The following is a 26688-nucleotide window of genomic DNA, read 5'->3' on the forward strand; positions in this document are numbered from 1 at the left end:
AAATAAATAAATAAATAAATAAATAAATAAATAAATAAATAAATAAATAAATAAGGGGAAGCATGGGACCCTAGAAATTCTCCATCAATTTTAATTTTAATTCAAGGGAAATACAGAACAAATGAATCAATATGTAAAAGACTCCTGTTCTGCAGGTTTCAGCTTTCCTCCAGTTCAGCAACTAGTCCCTTTTTTTTTTTTTCAGTAGCTCAGTCATGGTTAGGAATACCTATGCTAATACAGCAAACTAAATAAATTAGCTCATTCATCAGCACACATTCTCATAGCAAACAACATTTCAGTCGATTTAAGAGGAAATTTGAGACTATTCCTTTTCAGTTGTATATTTAACTATTTTGCATTAATCTATTATATTTCTATTACTCCCACGGGTGGGTTAAAATGCTGCTTCATGGCCACACAACATACTGACGAATTCTCCTCCAAAAAGTACTGACCAGAGGCTGACAAAGACAAGGGGAAGCACATTATGGCCAAGATAACAATGTCTCTCAAAACCAAGAACACCCTTAATTTCTCCACTCCTGCCCGATTTTATTCAGATAATTTCATACAGCACAATGTAAGTTTAAGGTGTACTGCATAGTGATTCGACTTACGTATATTGCGAAGTGATCACCACAATGAGTTATCATCCATCATCTCATATAAATACAAAGAGAAGAAAGAGAAAGAGGAAGAGGAGGGGAGGGAAAAAAGGAAGGGAGGAAGGGAGGAAGGGAGGGAAGGAAGGAATGAAGGACAGGAAGGAGGGAGGGAGGGGAGGAAGAGGAAGAGTAAGGAAGACCTTTTTTCTTGGTGAAAGAATTCTAAGGATCTACTCTTAACTTCCAAATATACCCTACAGCAGTGGTTAACTGTGGTCATGATGTTGTACATTACATCCCCAGTACTTCTTCACCATTTAACTGAAAGCTGGTACCTTCTGGCCCCTCATCCAATCCCCACTTCCCCCACTCCTTGCTTCTGGTAACTACCTATCTACTTTCTACAAGGGTATTTTCTTTGTTTTGTTTTAGATTCCACATATAAGTGAGCTCATGCAGTATGTGTCATTCTCTAATTTCACTTAGTGTAATGCCCTCAAGGTCCACCCACCTTGTAACAAATGGTACGATTTACTTCTTTTTATGGCTGAGTAATATTCTGCTGTTTGCATATGTATGTGTGTGTATGTTTCCATGTCTTGGCAATTGTCAGTAATACTGTAGCGAACATGGGGGTGCTCTTCAACACACCTTTCCCCCTCCTTCATGTGTATTCCCAGAAGTGGCATTGCTGGATCCGTCCTTAATTTTTGACTAATAACTTACAAACCCATCGAGGAAGAGAAATGTGGGATCAGGATCAGAATTTGCTTTTAATTTTATATATTTATTGAGCCTAGCCTCTACTTCCTTAAATCATTTGGAGTTTGTGTGTGTCTGTGTTTATTCAGACTTACAGTGGATTGCAGGGGTTTTTGTTTTGTTTGTTTTTTTAATTAATGATGGTTTCAAAATGAACACAACTGAAAAAGAACTAGTATCAATCAAACAGAGCAGAAGGACTCTTAATTTGGCTGTGATGTGTTTTCGCTATCAAAAGCAAATAAATTTGGGGGAGAGAAGTCTACTGCAGCTACTGTAGTAAAATTACATCAAATAGGTTTGGATCTTTAAAAAAAAAGACATAATACAAAATAATGTTCAATTCTGGTAATTAATGCTTGATGACAATGGACCAACAGCAGGAGCGTGAAAAAGGTTAATAGTGGGGATGGTTCAAAACAGCAAGGGTGTATCAGATTCATGGCACAAACGAACAAAACCTGAAGCAAGCAGCAGCACGTGACCAGAATTATTAGACATTTTTAGGCAGCTGTATATGCTCACACACAACGAGACTCATCCTGTCTGCTGGGTCTACCCAAATACCCTATCCCTCTCTGCATCCCACTTCAATAATAGGACAATCATATACTAGTCATGATATATGCCATGTAGTGCTTCCCAAGCCTCACAAAAACCCTCTGGAGTACAAACAATCCTCTTGTTCCCATTTTACCTGAGGAAGAAATGGACACATCAGCACAGGAAGTAGCGGGACCGGGATCTGATTTCCAAGAAGGATTCCCACGACTGCACCAGTGCATGGAGAGGGAATGGCCCCAAAGTCCGAAACCCTCTGAGGACATCACATGCTGGCAAGGCTTCTCAAGTGGGGAAAAAAGGCAAACAAGAAAGAAGGCAGAAAGGTGGAAATGCCACTATTTCTTAGGATTATGAAATGTTTGAGCAGAAAGGAATGTTTGAGAATGCAGTTTCCAATCACTCTGAAGAAGGCAGATGATGGTGATGCCCCCCCCAAACATGCAGGTGTATTTCTACCCCACTCTGAACCCCATTTCAGTTCAGATTCAAGAAGAGCTCATGGGGATGGATCCTTGGGCAAAAGCAGGCCGAATGAGGCGCTTCAGTATTCCCGGATAGAGGCTATTATTAGCATGTTGGCCGGAAGTCTGTACTTCCAGTTAATACAGAAAAAGAAACACACCCTTATTTTTAAGAAACTAAATAAACTACAGTAAAATTAAACAGTAAACAAACAGGCAGCTCTCACAGTCTCTGAATGCAGATGGTATGGACAAGTCTTGGATTAGATTTCTCAAGTCAGGCTGGAACAAAAGAATTGCAGGCTCACCAAGGACTGAGTTCTTACACTTCTGCCAAGATTTACAAAGCATGGCCTGTTTCAATATGCTCAGAGAGCACACAATAGCTAAAACCCCCTGGAAACATTAAATCAGGTTAACCATTCAAAACAGGCCAACACTGAAAGAGTCAGATGCATATTAATTTATTCTTTATTTCATGGGTTTATTTTTTTATTTTTTTATTTTTTTTAAAGATTTTATTTATTTATTTGACAGAGAGAGACACAGCGAGAGAGGGAACACAAGCAGGGGGAGTGGGAGAGGGAGAAGCAGGCTCCCTGCAGAGCAAGGAGCCCGATGTGGGACTCGATCCCAGGACCCTGGGATCATGACCTGGCCGAAGGCAGTCGCTCAACCGACTGAGCCACCCAGGCGCCCCTCATGGGTTTATTTACTACTGTTCCTCCTAAGAACTCACGGTGCACAGAATATGGCCATAATAAAATCATGGGAAATATATAACTCTCTCTGCTTACATTTGAAGGGCTATTGTATACTTATAAATGAAGTCCTACCAAGTGGCCCAGGAAATCTACCAAAGACAGGATGATGACCGTGATATCCGTCAGCTAGCTAGTATGGACAGTACCTCATCTCTATTTCTGTCATTTTTTTTTTTTTTAAAGATGAAGGTGTTTTTCAACTCTAGCCTGAGAATTTCAATTTTAAGAGAAGGCACTCCTGCTAACTGAACAGCAAAATCATCCCTTCAGTCTGAATTTCTGTGAATCATTATGGCAATCTTCTCACAAATCTCTTACACTTCCTCTTCTGACTGTGAGTTCCCCCAGAGAAAACCCAAAAACAAAATGAAAGCTTTTGTGTAAAAAGTCAGATAAAATGGGTTGTTTCTAATGTGAATGTCCTGACGTTCTGTACTAGGAATGAGCACTTCCCATGTATTTGCAAGGTCTTTTAAGAATTATTTCTTTTTACCATTTCCTTCTATTCTGCCTGTCTATTAACTCAAACAAAAACTATTTTTAGGCCAACATTATAACAATTACCTTTTTTTAATCACAGCTGTAATTCTACCTTACCTCTCCTTTTTTTTTTTTTTTCTTCTTTTTCTCCCAGATCAAAGATGTAAGGAAGAAAGATGGGAGGCTCCTCCCAGTCCTGCTGACCACTCCCTGCATCAGGTACTTTGCCCACACAGATCATGTCCCTGTCTCTGGCTGCAGATCCCATTACCCTTCATGGAAAACTTGACATTGTCACTTGCTTTCTGAAAGCAAAATTATCAAGCACAGCTTTGTTTATTAGCATATCTGCACTTCTAACCTCATCCTCTTGTGGTGTGTGTATATGCTACAGAAACCGTATCAGTCCTAAGAATTCAGAAACAGAGGATTATTCCTGGCTTCAAGGAAGTTATTATCAACAGCGGAAAAAAGTTAAATAAAATTAAGGATTCATAACACAATGTAAGATATAATATGACAGAGGTATGCACCAGTTGTTAGGACAACACAGGAAAAGAGGGCCCTAACCCCCAATCTACCAAGTCGGACGGGGAGGATCAGATTTGTAAGATTCTGACAAGGTCAAATAAACAGAATTTAAGTTCAGGGATGAAGAGAGACTCGGTTTCAACCTGGGGGCCAGATACTGTCATTCACTAAAATGTAAACAGAAGGAGGAGGAAGATGATGAGTTTCAGCCTTGATTAGGTTGAGTGAGAAATGATTGGAATGTTGAGTAGGTGATTAAACACGTGGGTCTATTTTTAGTAAAAAATAAATGGACAAGTGACATGGATTTTAGACACATTTGTATATGCATATTAATGGTGATGAAATTACTTCAGGCAAGTTTAGTGAGTAGCTGTGGTGACTACTTATGCCCAAGGGGGCCCTGGAGAACTCTGAGTTTACAAAGAAGCACTAAGTGACAGCTAGTAAAACCCCAAAGAATGTAGGAAAGTGTGGGGTCACACAAGACAAGGCAAAGGTTTTAAGGAGGGAGTGACTGGTGGTATCAAATTCCCAAGAAAGGACACATATGACAAGGAAAAAAAAATCACAATTGGATTTAATAACTAAGTATTTCAGATCGAGGGGTATGTTAGCTTAGACTAGTACGAACAAATACTAGATTGTATGAAATGAGAAGGGACGTACCCTACTGTTTACCTATGCTCCAAGACTAAATCCTCATGATCTTTGAATCTACCCTATCTCAAGCTTTCCAATGACTGAGCTCCAACTGGCGTGGTTGGGTAAATGTGTACTACATTTACATGTTAAATGTTTACACTCCACACCTGCCCCCGAAAAGTCTCCTGTCTTTGCTTACTGAAACTGTAAGCAGCACTTGCCTCCAGAATAACCTGTTTGTGAGTTAACAGAAGCACAATTTATAGAAGTCTCTCCTCTGTGTGTACAGGGGGTACACCAAGTGTCTAAATAACCATGCATTAATCAAGCTAAATGACACTTAAATTCAAGTAATTCAAATGTTTAGCAATTCTCTAAGTTTAGAACCTGAAATACCCCACTCCTGGGAGCAGGGAGGCTCTTCCCAGCCAACTTTCAAGGGGAACAACACAACCAAAGCAAAGACTTCCTAATTCATGAATTAGGACCCAACTCACTCCACTGCAGCCAACCTACACAGTGAATGTGAGGAGGTTGGTCTGGATCATCGAGGGCACAAGTTTCGCATTGGGGGCAGCACCATCCAACTCCCATGGCCAGGACCATGCTACTTAGGGTGGGGGCAGATCAAAAGATTCTTCTAAACCCTTAAGTCACAGCCCTGCTCCCAGCCCCATCATCCCTTTTTTCTTTCACCCTGGCTGATTGATTACCTTGTCACTTGACACCTGATTAAAATCCATGTAATAAAGAACTGTTGAACTTTTACTCCATTTCTCTATGAGAAAACACATCGCTCAGACCTAACGAACCGTGAATGCTACCTTTGGGAACACAGTCTAATAACACCGAAGCAATCAGGAATGCTCCTTGTCATCTGTCCTCTTCACTATCAAGTGGCAAAGCTAATATTTCAGGACTCCAGAGGTCACAGAGAGGAAGGGGGAGAAACAGGGATAAACTTTCACTCACGCAATATGATCATGGAATCGGAGGTCGAAACGGAGCCCCTGTTGGTTATGGTCCTCGAGAGACCAAAAGGAGCACAGCCCCCATACTGACCTACCCTGAACACATATCAGGAGTGGGGAATCAGCTTATGCTGCTGCTATTGGGGGGTTACCGTAGCATAACTGAGTCTCTCTTAATACAAGGTGGCTGGAATTAGTTAATGTAACTCACGTAAGGTGGTCAGTGAATCTCCATAGATTCCAGAAAAAGTGCCACTAAAATGTCAAAGGATTTCTCAGACAATTTTCCAACACAAAACTAGAAGGGTGTTCAGAGTTGTTCTTTAAACACATACATTAATTTCACACACACTGCACATTAATTTCACGGACACAACCTAAAATACAATCTGAAATAGCCCGGTGTGCGTGTTTTTGTATGCACAGATGGGCACATGCATGTGTGTATGTTGTCTTTTCCAGTGTCCCCTCTGTCTTTCTCATCAGATTTGTTTTTCTGATCTTGGAACCTGAGTGACTGCTCTCTGGATCTTATCAGCAAAGCTTTTCTTTCTACTTAGGTTTTTATGAGGTTCTATAGCTGTACATCAGCAAAGGACATTTCTTGCTAGTGCCTTGGCCTAACTTGTGTGCACGCGTACATACCTAAGTATTTTACTCACTCAAAAATAACTCTTCTAACTCTTTATAACAGAAATCAAAATGATGCTCTTGAAGTACTTTTATATTTCTTTTTTTTTTAAAGATTTTATTTATTTATTTATTTGAGAGAAAGAGAGAGAGAGAAACAGCATGAGAGGGGAGAGGGTCTGAGGGAGAAGCAGGCTCCCCGCTGAGCTGGGAGCCCGATGTGGGACTTGATCCCAGGACTCCGGGATCATGACCTGAGCCAAAGGCAGTCGCTTAACCAATGGCGAGCCACCCAGGCGCCCTATATTTCATTTTTTAAAAGATTTACTTATTTATTTTAGAGAGACCAAGAGCGCGAGCAGGAGCAGGAGCGGCAGAGGGAGAGAGAAAGAGAATCTCCAGGGGACTCCACACTGAGCATGGAGCCCATCGCAGGGCCCATTGTGAGCCAAAATCAAGAATTGGATGCTTAACCGACTGAGGCACCAGGGCGCCCCCTCTTGAGCTTTTTTCAAAGACAACACTATGACAAGGCCTAAGCTATGTTTCTATCATGTCATTGATATAATTCCTGTTTAGAAATTGGGGTTCTGGCAAATCTCTTCTTCCCTGCTGTACTGACAGCAATGCAAAATATTGTTACTACCATCAAAGCAGACAACGTTATCAAGCAGCTAAAGGTTCATGCCACCTATATCCTCATCATCTCATTTGATCTTCTCAACAACCTCGTGACATCAGAATTAGCGCGATCTATCAGAAGAAGAAGGCACACAAAGGTAAGTTGCTCAAAGTCACGCTGAACATCAATGGTGGAAGTAGGATTTGAACTCAGGCTGACTGGCTCTGGCGAGTTTTCGTTTCAGCTGAGATGGCTACAGTTGGTGATGTTGCGCCTCAGTTTCCTTACCTGAAAGCTAGAAATGATATGTGCCCTACCCGTATCACAGCTTTCTCAGGTGGCTCGATACCAGAATAATGACCAAAGTATTTAAAAACTAGTGGGTCCACATGCAGAAATCCACTCTGAAGATTTCCCTTAACTTGCATGGTATTATTTTGGGTAAAAATAATCTTTGATCGCATTTAAGAACTAAAATTAGGAGATTTTTACATAGAAAGCTGGACCTTTCAGTTCTTAGGAAATCAGAACATGTGCCATGTTGGCCCTTCATTCCTGTGCAGAAACCACCGCCACCACCGCGGGAGCAGAAGTGGAGCTGCCCAGCTGAGGCTGTGCCCTCCGATCTGCTCCGGCCCCACCCTGCTCACTTCAACCACACGGCCTCATCGGTATCTGCCATCGCTCCCACCTTCAGTCAAGGAGGAAACTGGACCCACGTAAGACAGGACTGGTCACCTTACCTTCATGCCTCGAGCACACCACCATCCCCACACTGGCACTACCACCCAAACCCTTCGTTCCAATTTCAGTGTATATGTTGCCGAAGTGAGCACTGCCCAAACCCTTTGGAGAAGATCTGCCCGTCTAGACCCAAAGTGTTAAAAAAAAAAAAAAAAGTTCTCCAGGAACATCAACTATTCAAGAAAAACACTTCAGGAACTGACTGTAGACAGAGTAAGATTGTTTCTCTTTACTTCTGAGACAACTCTCACCTCCTTTCCTAGTACAAAAGAAGTATCATGGCCAAGTCCACTGGCAATCAAGACAGGCCCCTGAAAGCTTCTTCTTGAAAAAGAAATTTTAAAGTGACAGAACGTTTCCCATGACTCGACCTCTCATGAGCAGTTGACATCACCATCCTTAGGACCGCCCTGGCCACATGCCCTGCTCCAGTCCCCACTGGGGCAGCACCTTGTCAAACGGGCACAACCAGGCCCCAGATTGGTCCCCAGTAAAGCCCCTCTGCCCATCCCCTTAGATGTCAAGGCAGGACAACATGAAAATGAAAAGTCTGGTGTTGGGTGGACAACAGATCTAGATCCAAATCTTCTATGTGTCACTTTTTTTTTTTTTTTTGAAAGAGAGAGAGAGAGACAGAATGAGCAGGAGGGGCAGAGGGAGAGAGAATCTCAAGCAAACTTCACACTGAGTATGGAGCCTGATGTGGGGCTTAATCTCACGACCTGAGATCACAACCTGAGCCGAAACCAAGAATTGGACGCTTAACCGACTGAGCCACCCAGGCGCCCCCATGTGTCACCTTTTTAGGTGAAAGTTCTTGCCAAGTTTCTTTATCTGTAAAATAGGCTTAATACCACTTAGTTCATAGAGTTCTGAGAATTCAGTAAGTGAATATAAATAAAGCCCTAGAGGTCTGACACATAATGAATATTCAATAATGGCAGTTATTATTACTGAAGGACAATTATTTGGGGTTATGAGTGAGCTATTTTCTCAAATGTTGTTTTTCTATTGCTTTTCCAGATAGGAAAGTATATTCTGGGTATTTTTAAATCATAAAAACAATTATATTGAAATGAGTTAAAGAACAACATTACCCTCAATTTAAAAAAAAAAAACAAAAACAAAAAACAACACCAAACCAGTTCAGGAAAGAGAAAATGATAGTCCATATTTTAAACGAGAAAATTTCCAAGGTGAGGAATGTAACAGAATATAAGAATAAGTGAATTATAACATTACAGTAACAAAAATTATCCTTTCTAATGAGGAGCACTCAGGCTAAATTTCTATATTATTCAGCAGAGAAAATTGCTTTCTACAGAGAAAAACTGAAAATAACATGAGGATTTTGAAATACCAACTATGTATGGTAGTGATATTTTTCTTCATTTTTTTTAAATTATCTTTTTTTTCTATTATTATGTTATGTTAGTCACCACATAGTACTTCATTAGTTTTTGATGTAGTGTTCCACGATTCATTGTTTGCGTATAATACCCACTGCTTCTTGCAATATGTGCCCCCCATCATGGGACTAACCCATCCCCCCACCCCTTCCCCTCTAAACCCTTCAGTTTGATTCTCATGGTTCATCTCCCCCTCTGATTCCCCCCCGCTTCATTTTTCTCTTCCTTCTCCTAATGTCCTCCATGCTATTCCTTATGTTCCATATATAAGTGAAACCATATGATAATTGTATTTCTCTGCTTGACTTATTTCACTTAGCATAATCTCCTCCAGGTCCATCCAGTTGATGCAAAAGTTGCATATTCATCCTTTCTGATGGCTAATATTCCACTATATATGTGGACCACATCTTCTTTATCCATTCGTCTATTGAAGGGCATCTTGTCTCCTTCCACAGTTTGGCTATTGTGGACATTGCTGCTATGAACATTGGGGTGCATGTGGCCCTTCTTTTCACTACATCTGTGTCTTTGGGGTAAATACCCAGGAGTGCAATTCCTGGGTCATAGGGTAGCTCTATTTTTAACTTTTTGAGGAACCTCCTTTTTTTAAAATACAAAACTGGAAGACAGAATTCCACAGTCAATTATTTGGACTGAAAATTTGTATGAGATGATCGAATGAGAAACAATGCCAACGATGCCCTTCGTGAATGCGAACTTTCTTATTTTACTAGCACTCTTCTTATAGATATTTTTTTCAGTACAGCTGATCACAGGACAGAATGGAATGTACAAAATATATTCCTCGATCCTTCCCGAAACTCTGCATTGATGAATATTATCTTCTCTTGCATTAACTTATCCTAATACCACTGAAAGTCCTTTCCTTTCCTGTAGGAACGATGGAAACACTTTGAGTTAAGTTTCATTAGTTGATTATCAAAGCAACCGTACATATTTATCACAGCACATCTGGCTTTCTCAATTATAACATGAAAGGGTTGACCTAGATCATTTCCAGGGTCCCTTCCTCTCCCGCATCTTTGTTCCTAATTAGAGAGGGTACTGCAATGTTGCGATGTTGACTGGATCCCTGGCTCATCAGTTTTCAGGGAAGAACTGTGTGACCGGTTCAGTCCAGGACAATTAGTTCTGTGTGGGATATATGTGGAAAAGACACCAAGGATGGATAGTCACTTCTGTAAGGGACCAAAGAACTTCACCCAGAGGAAACGGACTTTAAGCCCCAATACTCCTTTAGCGCACAAATTTATGCTGATGTTAGGAAAGAAAGGGAGAAAGACAAAAAAGGAGTAGCTAGCACACTGAGACCCATCACTGTTACCGGCTGGGGTGGGGCAGGGAAAAGTGGAGAAAAGTCGCAGGAACCAACTGCAAGATAGAGTTAACTCTTACAGAGGCTAGCAACTCAGGCATCTTTTTCTAACTATATAAAAACAACTAGGGGGCGACTTTTTCCCAAGGATAGTCTTCCTTAGGAAGATTAGTCTATCTTCCTAAGACAAAATCAAATTAAAACTATGTTTGTCCTTCGTCTTTTTTAATGGACAAAAGCTCATTTAAACATTAAAAAAATCAATCTCCTAAGACATTGTTTTAAATTAAATACATTTTGGTTAAAAAAAACAAATTATATTGTTTCTTCTTGTAAACTCATCAAGGACCAACCAGCAGTCATAAGCATTCAAAGCCACTTCATTTATAACCTATAGACACCAATATTAAAGTGCATGAATGCAACCTTACTTCTATACCAAAAATCGTGAATCCCAACTTCACTGAAGAGGATTTGGGTCACATAAAAATAAACTTAGGAAATACGCAGAAATGTCATCCAAAATATGACCAGATAGAAAAATCCTTGTAGCCATTTGGAGTAGGTGCTGAGGCAGTGAGGCAGAGCACCTCACTGGGGTTCAGAGAGTGTCTCTTCTGCTCTCCCGGGTGCACCCCATCAGCACACTGAGCACAAACCCACGGCCTCCAGGGATGCTGGCACCAGCACCCCTGCCTTGGTCCTGCAGTAATGCAAACACCCGCAACCATTCCCGCTCAAGCTCATTTATTACCAGGAGCTTCATGCCTAGACCGGCACCTCCCACAGCCTGTTTCACGGGGCTCTGGGGAATGCTGAGGGGTAAACAGCGACCAGAGCATGCCCCAAAAATGCCCCGGGCAAAGTTCGGGAAATAAACAAAATTCAAAAGATCTTGTTAGGTTTCTGTATGTTCACATCCTGCAAGAGAAGGCTATAGAATGGCCGTTTCTCATTCATTTATTTTACTTGGGAAATAGTTTTAGAGACTCTAATTTGTTCTGTTTCTACACTTATATCAGAATTCAAATCTCAGCCAAATAATACTAGGAAACAGATTATATAGCTGGGGGTGGGGGTGGGAGTCCTTTCAATATTTTTCCAATTAAAAACAAATTAATGTAATGTTATGTCTGAATGTTTTGCCTTAAGGTTATTATTGATCAAGGCTTTTCTTGAACCATTGATAAATGTTTAGCACCTAGTGATGGAGTCACATTTAATTAATCAAAATTTAGATAGATAAAATGGAAAATTAATTTGTTTCAGTCTTCTATCTTCAGCCCTTTTGATCTATACACTACAATTACCAATGTTATTATTATTATTATTTGGTCCAGTTTGGGGTATATTTGTCACTGGGTTTGGCACACAGAGCTTAATTATTCTCCTTGAATACCAAATAAAAGCAAGTAAAAGATGAATGACCCAGGGCAATACCCCCGTCTGCCATCTCAAAATAATGGATCCAGTAAGGTAACGGCAAAGCATACATTTTAAACTACTGTACACAATTGTTCAGGCTGCATCTAAGCAACAGAATTAGTGTTTTAAAAATATCAAAACCATTTTTCTATTATCTCTTTTTTTCAGATCCCTTGTAGTCACGCCTGAGATATCTTTAATTGCTGTCCAAGAGTGATCTCAGCTGTTTGCAAATTCAGTGGAGGCGTCACCTTTGAGAGGCCAAGGTCTACAACGAGTAACGTCCCCTGCTCTGGAACAAATCCCCAGACCCTTTAAAGCAGTCAAGAAGCAGGATGAAATGTGGGGTCACTCTCCAGAATTCTCTTGGCTGGCGATTCTGGATCATCAACACATTAAACAGCTACCAGGTCCTCCTCCTCTTAGTAGCTATTTTGCTCTTATAAATAGAGCGGAAACGGTAAGCAGGATTTCATAGCTTGGTACAAACAGCATTATTAGCATCATGGCTTTCCCTGCTGAGGATTAATAACAGTAGCTGTACCGATGACAGAAAGCGATAATAGTTCTAATTACCGATATTCATCTTACGATGGTGAGCAGCTGTTAAAACATCTCTTTGGAAGTTCAAGTTCAGTCACCTAGCTTTTCTGCCAAGTAGGGAAAGCTTTAATGCTAATTAGGAAGGCAGATTACAAATTCAAATGTCAGTCAGAGTGCACCATGATTGTTCTTTATTACCTGTTTTTCTCCCCCACCTTAAGCTTTCTGGCCCTTATGTTTTTTAAAGCTGACACTCCAAGTAATGACGGGAGCCCCCCCAGGATGGGGGGGTGGCCTCCTGGGGTCCACTTGAAACAGTCCTTTCCACTTCAGTAAGGGAAGCATCTCCTCTGTTTGCCTTTGAAGAATGTGATGCACCGCCTCAAAGTTGTCATAAACTCACATGCTTCGAGAGCCACTCTCTACCCGCTGTAAGGACCAGGAAGGCAGCCAGAGAACTGAGGTCCGGTCTGCTGCTTCTCAAGTCAGAGGCAAATACCTTTTGCACATGATTTGACTTCTCAGCGAGCAAGTCCTTCATTTCCTCCATTGGTCGGTGTTTCCTAAATTCTCCAGACCGCGTGAATCCCGCAGGATGCCCTGAGGAGCAATGCACTGTGACTATGGTCTTCCACCCAAACTCAGCATGAGAACCTCCAGGGTGGAGGACAGGAAGTCAGGGTCGGGCTCAAATGTGGAGAACTGTGGCCACAGCCCCAGAGATCAGGGAGTAGGAAGAGTATGTGTTCAGGACCATCTGGGCACTAACTCTGCTTCCTCGGAGGGTAAGGATGGGACCCCGTGGGTGCTGAGCTTGAATCAGGGACCGGGAGAGCCTGATACCAGTCAGCATTCCCTGAAATCAGGGGTTGTCAAGCTTTTTCCACCAAGAACCAGCAGCTGAGTATCGCAGCCTTTGAGGCCGTATTGTCCCCACTGTAACTGGGCAGGTCTCACTGCAGGGCAAAAACAGTGGCAGACAACAGCAGAAGAAATGAGCGTGTCTGGCTTCCAGTAAAACTGACACTTGAATTTCATATAGTGGTCATACAGCATGAAGCGTTACTCTTCTTCTGATCTTCTCTAGCCATTTAAAAATACAAAAATCATTCTTAGCTCAAAGGCAGTGCAAAAATTGCTTGTGGGCAGTTTGGTGATCACTGTCTTTTATGGAAATGCCAGCATTTTAGGGGAACAGCTTCTCCAAAGATAACAGAGACCTCATTAACAACACACACACACACACACACACACACACACACACGAAGCAAACAAGAAACAGTAACAGAGCCAAGTGTTTCACTCTCTTTTTCAGTCCTAGCAGGATCCCACCTGTCTCAAGTGTCCCCAGCAGCAAGGTATGGATAGGAGGGGGAGCATGGCAATTACCTGCAGACACAGGAGGCCTCTGTCCCTGCTGGGTTTAGCCACCCCAGTTCCACTAGGTTCTGTTCCCTAACTAAACGAATTGGGAATCTATGGAAATGGAGTTCTTGCTTCCGAGCGGGCTTGTGGACAGTGCACGCCTGTGTGTCATCCCAGCTGCCCATCTGTCACCTGACTTGCCATGTTACAGTGGCTATTTAAAATACAGGTTTCTAGGCTCCTTTCCTAAATTTATTTCAGCAGTCCATGGCTGGTTCACATATCTGTGTTTTAAGCAACCTCCCCAAGTGAGTCATATGATCTAGTCTATTGAGGAAACTAATACTAGAATGAAGGTCTAGCCCAACTTGAAAGTTCATGGTGTAGTCAGAACACAACTTTCTCTAGGGCTGCGAGGATGATCCTTGCGATTTTATACACATAGAATTGGTCTTCTAAAGTGACATCATCAGGTGGAGCTACACACCAATACTGGATGCCAAAAAGGAAAGCAAGGTTGTTGACCATGAGGTCCTGGAAGAAGCCAAGCTTCTAGGGTTGCTCAGCAATAATATGCAAAAACAAAAAACAGAAACTATGCTAGGCTAGGAATGTTGAGAAAAGAACAGACAGGACCACAAGCAGGCAGAGCAGAAGGATCGCTTTGCTATTCAAACACTGTGGTGATTCTGAACGACTGCGAAACTGAGCAGCGCGCAAGGCAAGTAAACCCACAGCAATCAGAGAGGAGGAGGCTCCGTCTGAGCAGAGAGGTTGGGCAGGCCACACATCTATGACAGCTTTGGTCTAAACAGTGGTGACAGCTGTGGACCAAAGGGCGGCCATTCTCGCAATAAACCATTCAACAGCATCTCTTGGCAAAAATAGTAATCCCATCAGAAGCACCATCTTTGAATACAAAAGACAAAGCTGGCTGTATCTATTCTGCTATGGGTCAAACATCTAAAGAGGCTATTACCCGCTTTGCCACCTTTTCTATATTCCCAAACTTCTACTCCCACAAGTCTAATTTTCCCTCTTTTCCTTCATGTTCCTCCCTGCTCCCTCTGTCACAGGTTCTCTGGCCCAGCTTTTGGCTCAGATTGCTTCTTCATTCCAGGCGTCATCCTGGAATTCTGATCACTGAGACCTCTGACCATCGTCAATTATTTCTCTAAACCCGTCATTTTGTATTGAGATAATTTTCTAATATGCTCAGACAGATGTACTGACTTTTCGATGCCTATTATATCTTGTTTAATTAGACACAAAATGTGATGGAATCAATAAATTACAGTAATAGATAACAGTATTGTCTTACTTTGTGACATGCATCACACATTCCTTCCTATGGATATTACATTTAATATTTAAATACAGTGGTTTTCAATCTGACATGTGAAGAGTTTAGAAACGAACACTCTTATCCTCATAAGAAAGAAAGGTGAACTGAAAATCACTTTTCTTAGAGCCATTGGAAAAGTAAGGTCACAGGGCTAATCGCTGCTTTGAACACTGGAGAGTTGGAAGGGGTGATACCCAGATTCACGGCTAACCTACTGGGAGCAGAAGCCCGGAAGCAGAACCCCCCAGCTAGAGCCAGTGTGGGCCAGAATGCTTTAAACCCTCACTGATGCATTGCCAGAGGCCAGTGTAGATCAGCAGGAGAATTAACCCCTGGGGGCCCAGTCTTAGGAAAACTCCCCACTCTTCTCAAGATTTTTTTTTTTTTTTTTGATTTTATTTATTTGAGAGCGAGCGAGAGAGAGAATGAGAACACGAGAGGGGGTAAGGTCAGAGGGAGAAGCAGACTCCCTGCTGAGCAGGGAGCCCGATGCGGGACTCGATCCCGGGACTCCAGGATCATGACCTGAGCCGAAGGCAGTCGCTTAACCAACTGAGCCACCCAGGCACCCTCTTCTCAAGATTTTTACCCCTTAGGAATTCTACCAGGTGTTCAATCTGAAGATGGGGGCGGGGGGAATCACCGTACTTGTTCAGGGAAAGAGGAAAACTAATGATTCTGAACTACACTCAGAGCCCTTTGTTCTGTTTACAAGGCCTGCACTCAAGGGAAACTATTCTGCTAGAGCCTCAGGGAGTTCTTACCAAAGATGAACCAAACTGGGTGAAGAACACACTCAAATCCAGGTCCCTCTAGCCTTTGATGAGGGGGGAGGGTGACACCTCACTTGGGCTCACTACAAGACTGAGACCTGATGATAGGACTATAGAAGGAATCCTGTCCCCTCCACACCTTTCCACCCATGATGGTTAATTGTAGGTGTCTACTTGACTAGATCATACGGTGCCTGGTATTTGTTTAATATTAAATCTGTGCATGTGTGAGAGTGTTTCTGGGTAAATGAACATTTGAATCTGTGGACTCAGGGAGGCAATTTGTCCTCCCCAATGTGGGTGAGAGCACCACGCACTTGATTGAGGGCCTAAAGAGAACAAAAAGGTGGAGGAAAGAAGAAATTTGACGCTTCTTGCTTTACTGCATAAGCCAGGGCATCAATTTTCTGCTCTCAGGCCTCCTGGTTCTGAGGTCTTCAGACCCAGACTGGAATCCATACTGTCAGCTTCCCTGGTTCTTATATTTTCAGATTTGGACTGAATTACACCACTGGCATGCCTGGATCTCCAGCTTACAGACAACAGGGTGTAAATATAAACATATAAATACGAATCTCTTATTGGTTCTGTTTCTCTAAAGAATCCAGGAGTTTACAGCTACAAGACTGCAAGGCTCAAAGTCAATTAAGGAGTTTCCAGGGAAACCCAATGAAAACAGACTGGAAGAAAACAAGGACACTAGAGGGAATTTTAGCCTTTGACATAACAGCTAGAGTAAACACAGTCTAACACCCAAATAAACATAAAACCTCCCACTAAAGGCCCATCTTCCTCATTTTCTTTTACCCAATACACCATATCTGACTTTCAACAATAGCAAAAAAATCATAAGCCATGCTAAAAGACAAAGAAGACACAATATGAAGAGAGAGAGTAAGACTAAGAACCAAACTAAGATTTGGCAGAAATTCTGGAATTATCAACAGGGAATTCAAGTAACTATGAATACTATCCTAAAGGTTCTAATGGAAAAGTAGAGAGCATGCTAGAACAAATGGGTAATGGAAGCACAAAGTTAGAAAACTTAAGACAGAATCGAAGGGGACACTAGAAAACATGTAAATAGAAACTTTCAAAACCAAAATATGAAGAGAAAAGAAAGAGCATATATAGAACAAGATATCCAACAACTGAAGGACAATCACACAATTTGTCACATGTGTAATGGTAATACCAGAAGAGGGGAGAAAGAAACAGAAGAAATAACTGAAATAAAAATGGCTTAGAATGTTCCTGAAATTAATGAAAGACACAACCACAGATCCAGAAAACTCAGAGAATAGGATAAATACCAGTGTAGGTACATTATAGTCAAAGCACTGGAAATCAAAGACAAGAGGAGAAACATGAAAGAAGGCAGAGGAATAAAAACACCTTACCCACAGAGGAACAAGGATAAGGATTACAACAAACATCTCTTCGGAAATCACACAGGTAAGAAGAGAATGGAGTGAAATATTTAACGTGTTGAAAGACTGCCACCACCATCCTAGGATTCTGTATACAGTGAAATTATCCTTCAAAAGTGAAAGAGAAGTAAAGACTTTCTCAGGCCAAAAAATTAATTAAATAAATAAATGAAAGAATTTGCCACCAATGAGATCTGTCTTGCCAGAAATGTTAAAAGAGGTGCTTCAGAGAAAAAGAAAATGATACAGGTTATAAACTCATACCTACATAAAGAAAGGAAGAGTGTTAGAGAATCATGAAGGTGATAACAAATTATTTTCCTTATTCTTTTTTTTTTTAACTTAAAGATTTTTATTTTTTTTATTTTTTTTGTTTTTGCTTTTTTTTTATTCTCATGTTCATCCCCATACATTACATCATCAGTTTTAGATGAAGTGTTCCATGATTCATTGTTTGTGCATAACACCCAGTGCTCCATTCAATACGTGCCCTCCTTAATACCCATCACCAGGCTAACCCATCCCCCCACCCTATTCTTCTTATTCTTAATTAATCCACCAGATAACAGTTGGTTCAAAACAATAATAGTTACAATGTATAGGTTATTTTACCTTACGAGTAAGTGAGATGAATGGCAGCAGGATAAGGGGAGAGAATACTCTGGGATAAGGTATTTGTACCACCTGGGAAGTGATATAGTATTTCTTCAAGGAGGACTTGGGTTAGTTGTAAATGTTTCTTTTTTTTTTTTTTTTAAAGATTTTATTTATTTATTTGAGAGAGAGAGAATGAGAGACAGAGAGTATGAGAGGGAAGAGGGTCAGAGGGAGAAGCAGACTCCCTGCCGAGCAGGGAGCCCGATGTGGGACTCGATCCCGGGACTCCAGGATCATGACCTGAGCCGAAGGCAGTCGCTTAACCAACTGAGCCACCCAGGCGCCCTACTTTGAATTTCTATACAACCAGAATAGAAACAGAAAATATAATTTTTGTAGACATTGCTTTTTTAAAGATTTTATTTATTTATTTGACAGAGAGAGACACAGCGAGAGAGGGAACACAAGCAGGGGGAGTAGGAGAGGGAGAAGCAGAGCCCCCGCTGAGCAGGGAGCCCGATGCAGGACTCGATCCTGGGACTCCAGGATCATGACCTGAGCCGAAGGCAGTCGCTTAACCGACTGAGCCACCCAGGTGCCCTAAATGTTTATTTCAAACTCAAGGGCAAATACTAAAAAGGATTTAGGGGCGCCGGGTGGCTCAGTTGGTTAAATGTCTGCCTTCTGCTCAGGTCATGATCTCAGGGTTCTGGGATCGAGCCCCATGTTGGGCTCCCTGCTCAGTGGGGAGTTTGCTTCTCCCTCTCCCTCTGCCCTTCCCCATCCAGTCATGCTGCTCTCTCGCTCTCAAATAAATCTTTTTAAAAAAAATGTTTTAAAAATGAAAATATATAATTGGTATGCTAAGAAAGGACAGAAAATGAAATCATAGGGAATGTTCACTTACAACCACAGTGAGCACAAAAAGAAATAAAAGAAAGAGAAAAAATACAGCTTATGAATAGAAAACAGTTATACAGGTGCCTGGGTGACATAATTGGTTAAGCATCTGAATCTTGGTTTTGGTTCAGGTTGTGATCTCAGGGTCGTGAGATCCAGTCCCATGTCGGGCTCCCCACTCAGCATGGAGTCTGCTTAAGATTCTCCCTTCTTCTATCTTTAAAAAAAAAAAAAAAAGATTCTCTCTTCTGTTCCCCCACCCACCACCATTCTCTCTCTCAAATAAATTACGATGGGCTGAAAGCTCAGATAACAGCATTTTTTACCAATAAAATATTTTTAAATGAAAATATGTACATTGTATTTTTAGACATAATGCTATTGCACACTTAAGAGGATAGCATAGTATAAACAACTTTCATATGCACTGGGAAGCCAAAAAAGTCATTTGACTTCCTTTATTCTGATATTCTCTTTATTGAGGTTGTCTGGAACCAAACTCACAATATCTCCAAGGTTTGCCTATAATTAATAACCTTCCAGAATAGAAAACACCAGGCCCGGATGGGTTCACTGGTGAATTCTACCAAATATTTAATAAAGAAATGATGCCCATTCTCTACAATCGGATCCAGAAAACAGTAGCAGAGGAACTATTTCCCAACTTATTCCCCGAGGCCAGCGTTACTTTAGTATCAATACTAGAAAAATGCTTTAGGACAAAAGAAAATTACCAACCAGTATCTCTCATGCAAAAACCTTCAATAAAATATTAGCAAATCACATAAGCAAAGCATATTAAAAAATTATACACTATGACCAAGTGGAATTTATTCTGGCATGCAAGGCTTGTTTAACATTCAGAAATCAGTTACTGTAAACTCATATCAATAGGCCAAAGAAGAAAAACTTTATGATCATATCAATTGATGACAAAAAAAAAAATTCACAAAGTCCAACACCATTCAGGATTAAAAAAAAAAACAAAAACACAACTCTCTTCAATCCAGAAATAGAGAAACCTACAGTTAAAAATGTACTTAATGTTGAGGAACAAGATGCTTTCCCCTAAGACTGGAAATAAGAGAAGGATGTTGCCTCTCTTCACTCCTACTCAATGTTGTACTAGAAGACCTAGCTAATGTGTTAGAAAACAAAGCAAACAGATGAGGAAGAAAAAAAATTAAAAATGTCTTTGTTCATAGACTACAGGATTGTTTATGTATACCATTTTTAAAAGGCCAAAAAACTAGAATAAGTAATTATAGCAGGATTGCAGGATGCAAGGTTAATATACAAAAGTCAACTGACTTCCTATATTCTGGCATGAACAAGTGGAATTTGAAATTAAAAACACAGTGTCATTTACATTAGCAACATTACAGAGACAGTAAATGGGAGATGGAGGGAGGGACACATGGGTGTAACTCACGGGATTTTTAGGGCAGTGAAGCTCTTCTCTATGACACCGTAATGCTGGATGGAAGATGTTACGCATTTGGCAAAACCCACACAAGTGTACAACACAAAAAGAGAACTCCTAAACATAAACCATGGACCGTAGTTAATAACGTTTCAATGTTGGTTCAGCGATTGTAAAAAACATACCACACCAGCGCAAGATGTTAGTAATAAGGACAACTGAGGGTGGAGAGAGGAAGTATATGAGACTTGTATTTTCTGTTCCATTTTTCTGCAAACCTAAAACCACTCTAAATAATGAAGTCTATTAATAAGGAAAAAATTATGTTAAAAATGAATTTAAAAAATCTACATCTATGATGTAGATATGATTATGTTTTCAGGAAGGGAAAATGAACTTAGGAAAGTTAATGTACATGGTCACATAGCTAGGGAATTGTGAACCAGCATTAAAAATGTCACCAAGACTCAAACCCAAGCATTACAACATGGAGATAAAGGTGTAAACACACCCACACTCACACGCACATGTACGTGTGCCCGCATACATGTGTCCATATATAAACATGCCTGCGTGTTTCGCTGTTTTTCAGGGGCAGATAGATTTCACCGGCCTGGGACTGGGACAGCGCCCCTCACTGGTGGCAGGGGCTGGAGGGGAGACTGAAGGTCTGATCTTGGCTATCTGTGGTACAATCACGGGTCTGGCTTCGCTAGACGGAAGGGAGCCCAGGGCCAGGTTGACTCTTAGCGACAAAGCACGACTTTCCCACTGGTTGGAGCTGCGCAGGTGGCTCGGGGAAGGGAAGGATCCCATCCTCTCTGCAGCCCATGGGGCACAGAGAGGATGAGCCAGAGATGCCAGTTTGTTGGGTGGCGCGTGCCATCTCCTTTCGTAAACACCGAGCACGGCCAGGCTGGAAGCTCCCATGAAGCCACAGGGTTGTGCCGGAGACGGGGTCCTGCACTGCCGGAGATGCCGAAGGTGCTCGGAGCTGTGACGAGCACTACAGACGGGCTGTGTGGCCCCATACAGAGCATCTGGGCCACCCCTGGAACTGCCCGTGTGCTCTGCCATCTCTGCAAAGGCAGCTCCTGAGCCCAAAGTGCTTGGAGTCCAAACATCGTCTGGCTGTGTCAGCTGCAATGGGGGTGCCTGGGGGCCGTGGCCTCTAGGGCTCCCCCGTAAGCAAAGGAGGCGAGTTCCCGTGTGCACAGGCAGGCTCTGCCAAAAACCAGCAGGTGTCAGAGGGCGGGCAGAGTCGGGTCACTCTGCTCTTCCTCCTCCCGTTTCCTTCCTCATGTACAACTTTGAGCTGAAGGAAGAGCCTGTTCTTCTCTTCCTGTAGGGCCAAAAGCTTCTCTGGCCACTTGGGTTTGTTCCTTGGTCTCCTCTAGTGGCCTTCTCTGGGCCGTGGTTCTCCCAGTTTTGTACACCGATGGCCTTTTCTCTATGGTCTCTGCAGCCTCCTGCATGCCTGCGTCACATCCAGCCACTGAGCCCAACCCCTGATGGATGCATTCATTCATACACACGCGTAAGATCACGACATTCTGCAGGTGAGGAGCTAAGAGAAAGGCAGTGTGTGCTCCAGAAACCTGTTGATTTGGGAGCTGCTGAAGACACGTACTCGGGTGCAACTGTAGGAAATGGGGACCATGTCTATTAGAGGCCTGATCTCCATGTTGAGACAGAAGTTATTGGCACCAGGTCAGCCCTTCACCCAGGGACATTACACCTGAAAGCCGGAATCCTTTATTTATGAGTTTTCCTCTTCTGTAGAAGATCCTCCCAAAGGTCTGGCCTCTGTTCTATCTCCCTGGGATGGGTAAGGTAGAGGGAGAGCGATCAAGGAAAGTAAATTCTATTCCTTTCCCATGATCTTGCAGCCCTCGGCTCCCCATGCCTCTGTCTTCCACCTGGAAGCTGGGTCCAAGGGGATCTGCTACCAGCAACTTCTATTGTGCCTCGTCAGATACGAGCCTGGACTCCTGCATTTCACGATGCATGCCCCCATCCTTGACATGTTCACATGCTAGCTGTGCCGATCGCATCAGAAAGTAAAACCAAACAGCTGTGTTTCTCCACTCGCTTGGCACATATTTACTGAAACCCTCTTCAGACTATTCATTCCACAAATACCGGTTATGTGGTAAGTGCTGGGTATAATTCTTATGCAAATCCTCGCTCTGCTGGAAACAGGATAGAAGTTGAGACATACGCTACCCTTCAGGTACTTACAGACCGTCGGGAAATGGGCAAGTTCCAGTTGGTATAGGAGCAAGCATATGGTTTTCAAATACAAACTAGACAAAGAAATTAAGGGAACCATGCACAAGAAGAGGATCAAGCAGAGTTCTTCGGGGTGAGCAGGAGAGCCCCCTGCTCTCGGGCCCACAGTCATTGATGATTCTTAGAAGAGAACTCTGCTCTGCACAGCACCACACAAAACCGAGAACAAGGATGCTGCGCTGCAGGTCTATTTAGAAGACACATCATGTTGCCTTTATTAAAATAATAATTTTTAGGTGTAAGTAATAAACAAGAACAGTAGCTCTTCCCAGAGAGATAAGAGAGGCTCACTGAGAGCATCCCGTAATAATTAAGAGAACATACAGGGCATAGGACGCCAAGAAGGATCCTCTCGGGCGCCTGGGTGGCTCAGTTGGTTAAGCGACTGCCTTCGGCTCAGGTCATGATCCTGGAGTCCCGGGATCGAGTCCCACATCAGGCTCCCTGCTCAGCAGGGAGTCTGTTTCTTCCTCTGACCCTCCTCCCTCTCATGCTCTCTGTCTCTCATTCTCTCTCACTCAAATAAATAAATAAAATCTTTAAAAAAAAAAAAAAAAAAAAGAAGGATCCTCTCTCAGACACAGCTGCAATCCTCCTGAAGCCCCGGCTGGTCAGTTTCCTCCTCATTAATGCTGCCTGACATTTGATAAACGTGCACGCCTGATACACTGTCTGCCCCGGTTCAGAAGCTCATCTACCAGCAGACAGCCTTGCAGGCGCTGGCCTCAGAAACCACAGGGCTCCTTCTCTGCAGGGAACAGGGGACCGCCTTGCCATGGGTTCTCAGGGGCACACACCGCCAAAGGTGTGGGGAGATCTGGGACCGAGTGCCCACACTCCCAGCTTCTCCCAGCTGCCTGATCACTCCACCACAGACGGGCTCTGTATTTGGTGACTAAAGCTGAAAGCCAAACTGTTTTTCTTATTTTCTGCTTCTTCCTAGTGAGCTGTAAGCCCAAGTGAGCTTCTGCTCCTCATCAATTGAGGACTTGGATGCCTACTGTGTACCAAGTACCAAGTACCAAGCAGGCCTCTCTATCCTTATGCAGCAACCATCTCAGGCACTTTCTCTGAATGTTTTCTAGAAAGCGGATTTATTACAGATTGGTTTCCTATTTGCAGAGCACATACATTTTAATGAAGTGCAAGCAGCATGGAGCAAAGCACACATATTCTGGTGAGAAAATGACTAGTAAGGCCTTGTTTCAGAATGTGTGGCATAAAGTGGAGTCCTGTCATAACAAATTAAAAACACTGACTGGGAGAAAACTAATCTTTCACAGAGAAAAAAAAAAAAGACAAGAAAACATTTTCAGAAGGAAGCATCTCCTACTTATAAGAAAGAGTGGGGGGTTGAGGACAAGTAGCTTTTTTTCCTTTTCTTTCAGTGCACAAATTTCCAAAATGCAAGGCAGTATATAGCTGGGAACGGTGTGGATTCCAGCATCAGACTGAGTGGGTTAACATACCTCCTCGTTTACTTAGCTACATCGCCCGAGCTTCGGATCCCCAGCTAGAACTTGGGAATCGGAGCTTTCATAGTGTTTACCTCAGATGGCGTTTCGCAGAAGACCTCAGTCTGGCGCTGCAATCAGCATCAGTCAGTAGAAGGCATTGCTGTTTTTATCAACTGTTTCCAGGCACCCAGTGAAAAGAAATACCAAGTTCTTGCCTTTAAGGAACTTATAATCTAAAGCGGGGAAATCTTCACAGAACTGGAGACCAATGAAAGGGATGAACATGCACTTCTGCCCTCCACATACTGATAGCTACGTCGTTCTAGGCGGTTGGGGAGAAGGAACTGCCCATAGGGAGAGAAAGGGCCACAGAGGAGGCTCGGAACACAAAAGTCTCGCTGAGCAGGTAGTTCTAACAGAGTTACAGCTAGGCAGAAGCGGCGCAGTCTGTATCGTTCGAACACCCAATCAACACGTAAGGATCCACAACGTCCTACCTCAATGTCTTCTGCACTGCAGCTTTCCAAAAATGTACCATTTCTGTTAATACTTCCCATTTTGGACTCTCTTTTGCCACCCATGCCATTCGCATGGCTGTCAACTCGACATCACCTCTTCAGGGCTAACTCTCCTAAGGACCCCGGCTAAAGCCCTCCACCCGTGCCCGGCACTATCCTATCACCCTAGTTTATTCCCATCATGCTTTTGGCAGAGTTCCCAAGTGTGCTGTAGCTTTGGACTGCAGCCGAGTTTCTACCTCCTACTGACATTTGGGGCCGGACACTGGTCGCAGAGCTGTCCTGTGCATCTTAGGATGCTCCGCATCATCCCAGCTTCTATCCCCTAGAGGTCAGCGGCAGCACCCTGCCACTCTCACCCAAGATTCTAACAGCAGCAGAGGTCCCCAGACCTCACCAGTGTCTGTGCAGCCTTCCAGGTCCAAAGCCCAGGACTCAGGACAGCCCAGATACACGACAGCCCTGAGCAGGCTCATCTGTTAACCTCACTGTGTCTGCACGATACAGATTTTCTACAGGTACCAGTATGTGGAAGGGGTCCGTAAGCGCTGAAACGATGTGTTTACAGGTTTAAAGATTTTATGTTCGTTATACAATTGAAGACCACGGCAATGCTACAAAAGGCAGAAAGGGATGCTAGCCCCATTCCTAGGTGAGACATTCAAGAATGATGGCTTAGTTTGCTAAATCCTCACTGTTTTTAGAGACTTGAGCATCTCATCCTCTTAACAGAGACAATGCAGTTGACTTAAAAAGGAAGACAATATTGTCCCCCACCAAAGTCTTCTCCAGGGCAAATTTCCAAGTTACTTCATTTGTTGTCTTACATCGTTTCCAGCAATATGGTCCATACTCCACCACACCATCACAGCCTATACTTCTATTCTTTTTTCTTTTAAATCTATTTTAAAGCTTTATTAAGATACAGTTCATGTATTATAAAATTCACCCATTTAAAGTATACAATTCAATGGTTTTCAGGATAGTCAAAGACTTAGGCAACTATCACCAAAATCTAACTCCAGAATATTGTCATCACCCTGAAAAGTGACCCATACTCTGGAGAGTCGCTCACAAGAGGCCCCTCATCCTCCCAGCTCTAGCACTAATTCACTTATTGCTTCTATAGATTGGCCTAGAATAGACAAACAGAATTTGTCCAGAACAGACATTTCCTTTAAATAGAATCATACAACGTGTGGCATTTTACTTACCACAATGCTTTCAAGATCATCCATGTGGCAGTGTGATCAGTACTTGCTCCTTTTTATAACCAAATAACATTGCATTGTATGAGTACACCGCAGTTGATCTATCCATTCATGGACATTTTCGTTGCTACTTTTTGGCTCTTAGGAATAATGTTGCAAAAGACATTCATGTCCAAGTGTTTGTGTGGACATCTATTTTCAATTCTCTTAGAAAATACGCAAGAGTATAATGTACACATCACATGGTAACCCTATGTTTCACATTTTGAGGTGTTGCCAGATTTTCAAAGAAGCCACATGATTTTACAACCCCACCAGCGATGTATTAGAGTTTTATTTATTTATTTTTTAAGATTTTAATTTATTTGAGAGAGACAGACAGAGATAGCAAGAGAGAGCATGAGCAGGGACAAGAGGGAGAAGAGGGAGAAGCAGACTTCCCGCCGAGCAGGGAGCCCGATGCAGGGCTCGATCCCAGGACCCTGGGATCATGACCTGAGCCGAAGGCAGACGCTTAACGACTGAGCCACCCAGGCGCCCCGAAAGAGGAGATTCTTTATTGGAAACTTGTAATTTCTTTTTTTTTTTTAAAGATTTTATTCATTTATTTGACAGAGAGAGACACAGCGAGGGAACACAAGCAGGGGGGAGTGGGAGAGGGAAAAGCAGGCTCCCCGCAGAGCAGGGAGCCCGATGAGGGGCTCGATCCCAGGACCCTGGGATCATGACCTGAGCCGAAGGCAGACGCATAATGACTGAGCCACCCAGGTGCCCCTAGAGTTTTAATTTCTGCACATCCACATTTGTTATCACCTGTCTTTTCTTTATTCTAGCCATCCAAGTGTGTGTGAAGTGGTATAACTTTGTGGCTTTGATTTT

The 26688-nt window shown here is 42.6% G+C and overlaps 1 protein-coding gene across 2 annotated transcripts in view; it reads right to left on the reverse strand.

The window, feature by feature from the left end:
- Positions 1 to 26688, reverse strand: part of PRKG1 (protein kinase cGMP-dependent 1) — a 1258435-nt gene that overhangs the window by 333751 nt on the left and 897996 nt on the right. The window lies entirely within an intron of this gene.

This window comes from Neomonachus schauinslandi, chromosome 6 (assembly GCF_002201575.2).
Source record: "Neomonachus schauinslandi chromosome 6, ASM220157v2, whole genome shotgun sequence".
In the NCBI taxonomy this organism is placed as follows: Eukaryota; Metazoa; Chordata; class Mammalia; order Carnivora; family Phocidae; genus Neomonachus; species Neomonachus schauinslandi.